Source organism: Antedon mediterranea, chromosome 3, assembly GCF_964355755.1.
Source record: "Antedon mediterranea chromosome 3, ecAntMedi1.1, whole genome shotgun sequence".
In the NCBI taxonomy this organism is placed as follows: domain Eukaryota; kingdom Metazoa; phylum Echinodermata; class Crinoidea; order Comatulida; family Antedonidae; genus Antedon; species Antedon mediterranea.
In genome coordinates, this window is record NC_092672.1 from 4,691,391 (window position 1) to 4,701,441 (window position 10,051).

Sequence of the window (10,051 nt, forward strand, 5' to 3'; positions counted from 1 at the left end):
GAACGTCTGGGAATGGACGGCTGGGGAAATGGAGAAAACGTGCACTTGTATCTATATAAAAAAATATAAAAATCTTTTCTGCTTCATTTGATCTTGCAACTGACCTTGGTTATGTTGGATTGTGTCCAGTGACTTGTTTGGCAATCGCCCCGAATACTTTCACTTCCAAGGCTGAGGCTCAGAAGAAAGACATGCTCCTTTTCTTCAACAGTTTTACAGCTATAACAAATAATTAATATCGGTAAATCAAATTTATTAAATTCAATTCGTGAAACAATTTAAAGGTTAGATGTCATGGATGAATGTTGTTGTTGAACTCAACAGAGGGATCGTTTTCCCTCGTTTGTTGCGAGAATTGAAGATGTTAATCTTTTTGTCCCATTTTTCTTAATTTCATCACCTAATCTTCCCATTTTACTGACTTGTTTCTGAACTGTTTTATACAACTGGTATTTTGCTAAATGACATTTAAAGTCATGTGTTATCGCACTGTATATTTTATTTAAGATTAAAATTATAATTCCATGAACGAAAAGTTCAAATAGAATACCATGGATATTGTGTAATCATCAACAACATGTCTAGTCGGCCTGTGATTTGTGTCTATGTCCTTGAGAGTTGATAAATGTAAAAATTAAATTACCGATTCCTGGACCATCGCAACATTGGGAATCTAATTCAAGTTTTCTTGATTCACGTATAAACTATAAATTGCTATAAACATTGTTGTAATAATACCTTAAAAATTAGACCTTGAAGAAAGAAAAAACTTATGTAACTTTGTATCAACGATTACGGTATGCAGCAGTCATTCGTGTGATTCGAACCACGGCATTGAAAGTAAAAGGTGAGTGAGTGAGTGAGTGGCCGAGCGGTTAAGACAGTGGAACCGTAATCACGTAGCCATAACATATCGGCAGGGGTTCGGGGCTCACTCACTCCATGGTTCTGGTGGTAGAACAAGTCTTCTCGGATAAGGACTATAAACCGTAGGTCCAGTGTACACATCTAGCTCGTGTGCACTTTAAAGAACCTAGTACATCTTTCGAGACGAGTAGGGGGTTACCCCGGTGTATTAGTACATCACAGCCACTGATCACCAACTGGGCCCTCTGGGAGACCAGTCAAAGACTGAAGAGGTTACCCAGTATAAATATATATTTCAATCAAAGGTGAGGCCCAATGAAGCTTCTTCAACAGCAGTGTTTTGATATAACGTTCGGGGTATGTGTAATAATTGACTTTAAGAATAAATCAATACAAATATTAGTGGCGTATGTGATAGGCCTGCACACTTATTAGGAGAATTCGAACGGAACGAAATTAGCATAAATATTGGTTTCCACTATGTTTCAATGCAACGTACGGACGTAGTTGATTTGATAATTCGTTTATCTTTTTATTTCAAAATGCCATAAACAAAATCTCATATTATTCATAGCAAATACTTAATAACACACTTACACAAAAAACAAACAAATAAAACGCCGAAATCGACTTTGTATGATCCGTAGCTTGTGTATTGTACCCGGTATTGTATGTAAGTTTTCACGCCCCGTCCCTCTTTTATTTATTTATTTTAAAGAAACCGAAGTGTAGTCCTATGGCCGGATTCAAATCAACGACGACCACTTCTGATGTGGTGACTGTCACATGATGCAATTATATTAAAATATTCATAAATATGAATTTCCACCTGTTCTACTAAAAAATACACAAAAACCATTTATAAGATCTATTTTGTCATCATAAACCTGTATCCGCATTCCAAAACAAAAAGTCCATACCAGATTAAACAATTTCCGATTGAGGCATTAATAATGACGTGTTAACGTAAATCTCTATGGGAGTCGGGGTTGGTGAAAAGTACGCTGCCTTACCCCGGAGAGTACATGGGCTACTGCGCTCGACATGTGCCGCTGAATGTTTGCGGTAAATGTTTGGGGGTGGACTCGGCGGCCGCAAGGGTTCATACATTCCGTTGTGGTGGAAGACACTGACATTCTCTTACATTAATACAACATTCAATTGATTGCATCGGGTCCGACAACATGTGGACAGTAATTTAATTAACTTATTAACAAATCCTTGGTTTACTGTATAGACAATAATACAAGATGATTTGACTGTGACCGCCTTTAAGTTGGATTCAATTCAACTTAGATAAACACAAATTAAATCCACCAAATTCAAGCTTATTTGGTTTATTTACGGACAATACTATTCACATTTTCAAATTAACTACCGGTACCGGTATAGCCTACTATACTATGTATAATAGCGATTTGATATAATTATAATACCTATTATAGGCCTAAATGTTAAATATTGCATGGTAACATAATTGTTTTTGTTCAATTCTCTTTCATTTTAAGTCAATTCGGCCTATATTAAGGTATGGGTACTAGGAGATACCATGGATTTATAAAGAATCTTTAATCCATGGAGATACATAAGAAAAATCAGTTCTTTTGATTTGACTAATTTTGCACAAAAAATGAAAAACAAACTATTGTTTTTTTGTAGGGACTGTAAAGCATGCTTTTGACTTTAAATGAAATAAATCGATGGATCGATCGATCAACTGATTGATCGATTGGACGTGTTATCATTTGTCTTACTTGGTAAGATGATTCACAGGCTTTGTCATAGGGATTTATAGTTCACTTTTGTGTTTCCTGCCACTTACATTGTAGTAAAAGATATTCTGTAAAAATATTTCATATATTTCATTTGTTTACCCTTTCTGCTTTTACCCTTTTCGAAAAATGTTTGGCAAGCCTTGAGAGGCCCCTCTTTAAACTTCGTTTACCTCGGCGTCGAAGGATCAAATTTAAAGAAAGGTGCCAAATCTGTCAGTTAATAAGCTTTTTGCGAGTTTGATAAAAGTTCATATAAACAAAATGCATCTATTCGTGCCTAACAAGATGGAAAATGGAGGTGAAAATACGACTATCAAAATAATTTGACTGGGTTAAAATAATGGAGAAAACGTTGACCCAAAGATTGCAAAATAATCGACACATTTTTTTTCAATTTGTTGGCCCTGGAAGTATTTCGAATCCATTCTCCATTTTACTGATTTCATTTATTGATTTTGTTTGTTCATTGATTGATTTACTTTATTAACCAGAGTCACAAAAATACATACAATGTAAACATATAAAATAATTTAAAAATCTGTACAACAGACTCAAGTTAAAAGGATATCTCATCAAAAAAGTAAAATACTTAATTCCATTGGGGTCCAGAAGAAATTAAAAATCAAAATCCAAGACGTAAAAAAAGATATGATTTAAAATGTTTTAACATTTTAAATCATGAAAGAACAAATAACAATCAAAAGTTTTTATAAAATGTTTAAAAACATTTTATAAAAACTTTTGATTGTTATTTGTTCTTTCATAAAATCATCTATCTATTTATCATCATTTATTCATTTTATAACGAATTTGTTTTTTTTTACATAAAACATCAAACAAAATATATGTCATAATGTACAATATACTATAGAAATAATGAACATACGGGCTTAGGAAATAGTATTGGGAATGTTATATAGCATTATACGTTAAGAAAAATACATGATCGTGTATTTAATCTATATATAAATATTAAAACAAAAAACAGTTTTACATAACTGTTATAGTCACGTGAAGAAAGTGTGTTGGCAGAGAGTGAAGGCATGTTGTGTATGTTGAGAAACGGATTCGACGCGTGGCTGATGGCTGGCCTGGGACGAGCAAAGGAAGCACCCGGGAAAGGAGCCTTCAAATCGGTTCTCATTTAACCAAAAAATCTTCAAAGTACACGTTGCGCACAAAGTTTTGTGGTAAAAAGGTAAGCTGTACTAACATAATCTTTCTGAATTTAAGTTGCGCAATGGTAAAGTACTTGATGTTACAGTTGACCGCCTAAGAAGAAGATGCAATACACAATTGGCCTAATAACCTATTTAGACGTACGATTTTATTTTGTAAAAAAAAACAACTAATTTTAACTTTTTTTTTTACTGAGGTCAGTGTCCTGTGAAGATAAATAAAATTAATTAAAAAACGACTTCGGTTACGCGTTCCGTCACCACGACATTCTTTATCACTATCGTATTGCCGGTTAACATTTTTCTGAATCTTCGGGGATTTTAGATTTCCGGCCGTCGGTTGTATAACTTGGAATATCTTGTTACCCGATAATGGACGTAGCTGCTTTTTGTGTAACTAATCGCACTTAAATTCGCAATTTAAAAAAAGTTCGATAAACGTAAACATCGCCTTCTATTCGTTGAAAGTTGGCACAAGTATTCATGACATTTTTCTGCATTTGTGCGCATGCGTTAATGTTGTGTTTCTAGTAGGCTAAATGGTGGTCACTTACGGTTTCGGTGTTACTGGTAAAATGTTTGATATCTTTCAACAAACCAAACATAGATCATCAACAGCTGCACACTTTAGAGCATAACATTATAATGAACTTTTGAGGGGTTAGCCAGCGTTCATCCTTCATGTAATTTTGTTGGGTTTTTTTTGTCATAGGCCTAAGCCTAAATATAGTACAGTTGAACCTTCCATGCGCTGTGTTTATATAACTCATTATTTTTATTGCTTTAAAAGAAAAAAATCATTGCTCTGTATTAAACCCTTAAGGGAACGCCTTCTGGACCTAGAAAAGTGTCCCCTAAGCGGGACCAACTGATTAAGGTGCGTCTTCTTAAAAAGCCCAAAGGAAGGGTTTAAGCCTATAAGAAAGGCTTCGAAAAGGAAATTGTCAATTGGTATACCGCCCTCCCAATAAAACGTCAGAAAACTTTTTTTGCACTAACGAATATTGTGTATTCACATATTATGTTTTCAACACAATTGTATACTGTATAGGAAATATTATATTATATATTTTAAAGAATTAATATTTCAGAGGATTAATTTTGCATGATTTTCCAAAAAATAGGCCCACTTGAATTTCAGCCTAGACTGTCTGAATAGGCCTTCAAACGAGCAGAAATACCAACATAGGCCTACTGAAATATTCATCTACTGTACGTTAGCATTATAATAAGCATTAGCGGAAATAAAAACAAACGGAGGTTAAGATCTGAAGAAAAAAAAACGAAAACAAAATAATTTTGGAATAATATAATAAAATATAGGCCTAACTGTTGTTTACTATCATTGTGACACCAAGTTATGGGCCTATTACACAATGTTGTTATGACATTGGTACGATACTCCAGTCACAGTAATCAGAATATTTATAGAAAACATTAAATAAAAAATACAATGTGGGAATAATTCATTGACGTCTACCTGTTTATTATCCAATGACTGCACAAGTGACAAATATCACACGATTATTTCCGATTCTGGCCGAAAACGAATCGATAACGGAAATGCCTGTCGATTATAGTACACGATTGTAAACAAAACGCTTTGTTTACATAAAACAGCAGAAATTAATAGATACAATAACATTGCTTGATTTATCATTAACTTGTTGTATTTTGTTATTTATTTATTTACATGGGTTAATTAAAATATTGAGAATTTCGTTAGTTTCTTCCGTGGATAGGCCTACGAGATGAGGAAATGAAAGGATGTGTTTGCCTGATACCGCAATTGCTGGGGTCAGGGATAGTTGTCAGTCAACTACTGTGTACTACGGTGGTTTGACGATTTTCACTGTCATGACCAGACCACCTTTAATTTTGATGTTTTGATATAGTTATTGAGGAATGATGATTGATTAACCAGAATAGTGATGAGAGAGAGTTATCGGAAGTGAAAATGAAGATGATAATGATTTTTACAGTTAATAATCATGATCTTGATAACGTGATTAAAAAATGATATAACTATATCCATTGATTAATATATTGATTAATATGATGTGGTAAAGGTAAACAAATAAAATGTCATGGACATTGTTCTATAAATATATATTCACATATAAAAAATAAAGTGAAGATGATAATGATTATGTTGATAATCATGATCTTGGTAACATGATGATGTAACTATATCCATTGATTATTAAATTTAATGTAATTTTTTACAGGTAAACAAATAAAATGTCTCCAATCAAGGACGTACATAATTTTAAAAATATTAATTAATCAATCATTCCAACATTTTTATGTTCTATAAATAGATACACACATATATAATATTTTGTTTACATACTGTGAGACCGATTCTATTGGCGGTTAAATCACTCCTAAGCCGATCGAATAAACGAAATATAATCTGATGGGATATCAAAGCTAAAAATAACGATAATTTCTCTTTCCGGAAACAACGTTTTTTTTCAGTTACTGTATTGTTCATCTTGAAATGAAATGAATTTGTATGTTTTGAACAAACAAATGAGTGCGCAGATCACATTTAAAGGTGCCTAACCGTAGTTTTTTCTAGCCGATATACGAGCGGTATCATGTCTAGCAACAATAAACATTCTGCAGTATCGTGTCTTCTAACAGCAATCTTCATCCCATATGATACTGTAGTAAATAGCGAGAGTTAGAGAGTTAATAATTATGAGTTTTGTGTTACGCGGTTATTGCCGTCGGCAGACACGATACTCGAGAACGATATTTAGTCGCTAGACATGATTACGAGATCCGCTGACTTTTCCACGGCAACACCGTAAAAAATATTATTACAGTATATAATAACATTCAGCAGCCTACAGCCTTCTCAAACCTCAAACGATCCACAAATCACAACGGACTCAGTCAATGTGACTGATTAAAATCATTAATTAAACATTAAATTATAAAAGGCTAAAGTGATCCAACTGCATGTGAATACAGTAAATATACACATAAAGAAATTGGGTCAGGGTATAAATGGGTGAATTATCATAATCATTATACTGTATAATTACAATATTCACAAACGGTAAAGCAGCAACGGTCATTAATACGTCATAATACAAGGCAAGGTTAGAGTATGATGATGTCACAGTGGCATGTGTGGACAGAGGAGTGAGAATATATTATTAACAACAAAACAATAGGAACAGTTATCGTTCAGTGTGACGGAGGGTTAAGCTGTAAATAAGTATATTTCCGCCGAATTCAGTATATTATTATTAGTAGTCTTGAATGTTCCCTAGTGGGCTCAGCTTAGCTTAACTCAGATATAGGCCACAGCAAATACAGAGATATATCTTAGACCTAGTAATTATGATTCTACAGATGCAAAACATCCGTTGAATAGCCTAGTTGGAATTAAAATAGCATGTATTGATAATTATCTATATTTCATTTATCTATTGACAATACACATCTTTATGTTATAGTAACCGGAATCCGGTCTAATGGAACATTCTATAGGCCTATTGCAAGATTCTACTCATCCCATGCGTAATGTATTTGAGGTGTTACATAGCGGTAGACGTTAGTACCGGTACATCATCTCTCGTACAAATAGGTTTCGTAACAGCTTTTATCCAGACATTTTATCCACAAATGACAATAAATTGAAGTAATTTTCCACTGAATGAATGAATGAATAAATAATAAACCTATACTGAACCTCGTGACATATTCTCTCTCGATCACCACACTGCCCTAAGTTTCTCTGGGCATAGTCCTGACCAGGGTAAGAGGCTTGGAATGATAAAGGTGGATTTGTGTTGACTTTAACCTATACTGAACATCGTGACATATTCTCTCTCGAGCACCACACTGCCCTAAGTTTCTCTGGACATAGTCATGACCAGGGTAAGAGGCTTGGAATGATAAAGGTGGATTTGTGTTGACTTTTTACTTCATTTTATCGTATTATTATTCATCAAAGGTAAATCTAAACTATGATTCCATGGAGCTACATGATGATTCCTCCTACCTCAATCGCATTCTTTCTGAATTTGGAGCCTACATGATCCGTTACAAAACATGAATATCCATAACTTTTCTTTTAACAGCGGTTTGATATTGAGAAGTGTTTTCTTAAAAAATTAATAATTTTGAAAATATAGAGATATCATGGAGAATGTCGGACACTTTTATCTACATCGCCTCTAGTCGTCTTAAGCACTTAACTAAAGCTCAACATTTACTTAACATTTTACGACTTAGAATTATGTTTTAAATTCTTGAGTAAACGGCGGTGGTACATGTCACGCGGTAAGAAACAAAAAGACACTCATAAGACATTATAATCGTATTAAAATCAAGAGTAGGCTTAGGCTAGCCACCATGTGTGAGACGGCGACCGACCGAAGAGGCTTTTCCCCCGTAAGATAACAGACGATTGATCGTGCATTTCGGTTTGCTCGAGTAGACTTATTGGCTTAAATAGGTCGAGTGTAGTGACCCACTGTACTTTTTTTTACCCATAATAGCATGAATCGAACTCAATGGTATTTCATTAATTTATAGAAATGAATTTTCGCAGAAAATTGCTTCTATTTCTTATGAAATAATACGTTTTTTATATATATAATGTACGTAACGGCTAATTAAGATTATATTAGCCTAAGTGTAATTGTATTATTATTTGTATAGGGCCTAATGTAAAGAGGGACTACAGCGACAGGCCCATCGGGCCTTTTGTAATCTCTCGAATATATATATTATATGCTAACCATTGTTAATGTTATGATATAATATTTTTGGAAATGTTTCTTGAATTAAATTGAATTGAAATAAAAATATGGGCATAGGCCTACATAACATTTTTTTATTCACATCACAAGTGATGTGTATACTGTATCATTTTTGTATGTGCCAGTGAACCACCCCTTCTCCTCCGTTTCTCTTTACTCGTTGTTTCACAAAGAATTCGAACTTTTCATGAACTGTAAGTAAGAGTGGCGATTTCTTCCACCCACGAGTAACTTAATAATTTGTCAATCACTGCAGACAAATAATGTACAGCATTATTCTATAAATAACCAAACCCAATTTAATTTGCTGTTTTATTTACTTTCATTTGGTTTCATTTCATATGTCGTCGCACATCAATCGTTCCAAAAACGTCGAATTGGTATTTTCATTTTCCGGATGAGAACAGTAATAAATTTGTGTACAACTTCCTTTACGTCAAATGAGGTGAAACTCCGATATTATTTCATATTTTGTGGTAACAAAATATGTCATTCACCTTTGAAATGTTGCACAAACAACAACAGTATGGAACGCATAGAATACAAACTACTGAGTGGTACTTTGGCGTTTCATATCAGAAGTGTCGCTTACTACGATATAAATGATGACGCTGTCGTTTCAACGCGGCAGTATTGTATCGTTTTTGTAAGCATTCCGTCGTCGTAACGTCGACGTGCATTAAATTTGCGTAACACTATGTCAAACTAATTTGACAAAAAATTGTTATGTGCCCAAATATGATAGTTATAATTATGCGCATAGGTATAGGCACATTACATTTTTTGTCACATGAAGATGGATATTGCAGAGCTTTATCAAACTTAAAACATACCATGCACATCTCCCCTAAATACATTTTATGTTTGGATTTTTATTTATTTATTTTTTTTAGTTTCACTAAAAAATTCGGTTGGTAAAAAATGGGTGGGGGTGTAATGTACGTCACACATACAACTTCAAGCGCGTCACACACCATTGGTGACGGGAGAATTTTATATCGACCACCCTATTATATTTTAACATGTTTCTGGTCGCAATGCTGTACTTTCATTTTTAAAAGAGACGGGATGAGAAAGGATAAGTCCACGTTACTTAAACCATTATTTCAGATTGATTGATAGAGACGTCTATAATAAACTATTTCCATTTTCGTCGGGAACTATTCTGTAAAAGAACCGGGGAGGCTTGTTTGTATATACTTAATGTATTTTTTGGAACAGTCCCAGAAGGGGAAAAAGTTAACATTGTCCATCTGTTTCTACTGTATGACAAAGTGTGAGAGATGGGCGGGTCCTAGGCATATCAATCATTACAGTAACATGCCCTTGACCTTGGAAGCAATTTCGATTACACAACGAGAAATCTATTGCCACTATAAAACGAGACAGTAGTAGACAACGGGAACCATTCAGCCCTCTATAACTGTCCGGTTGTTGTCAGCTGATT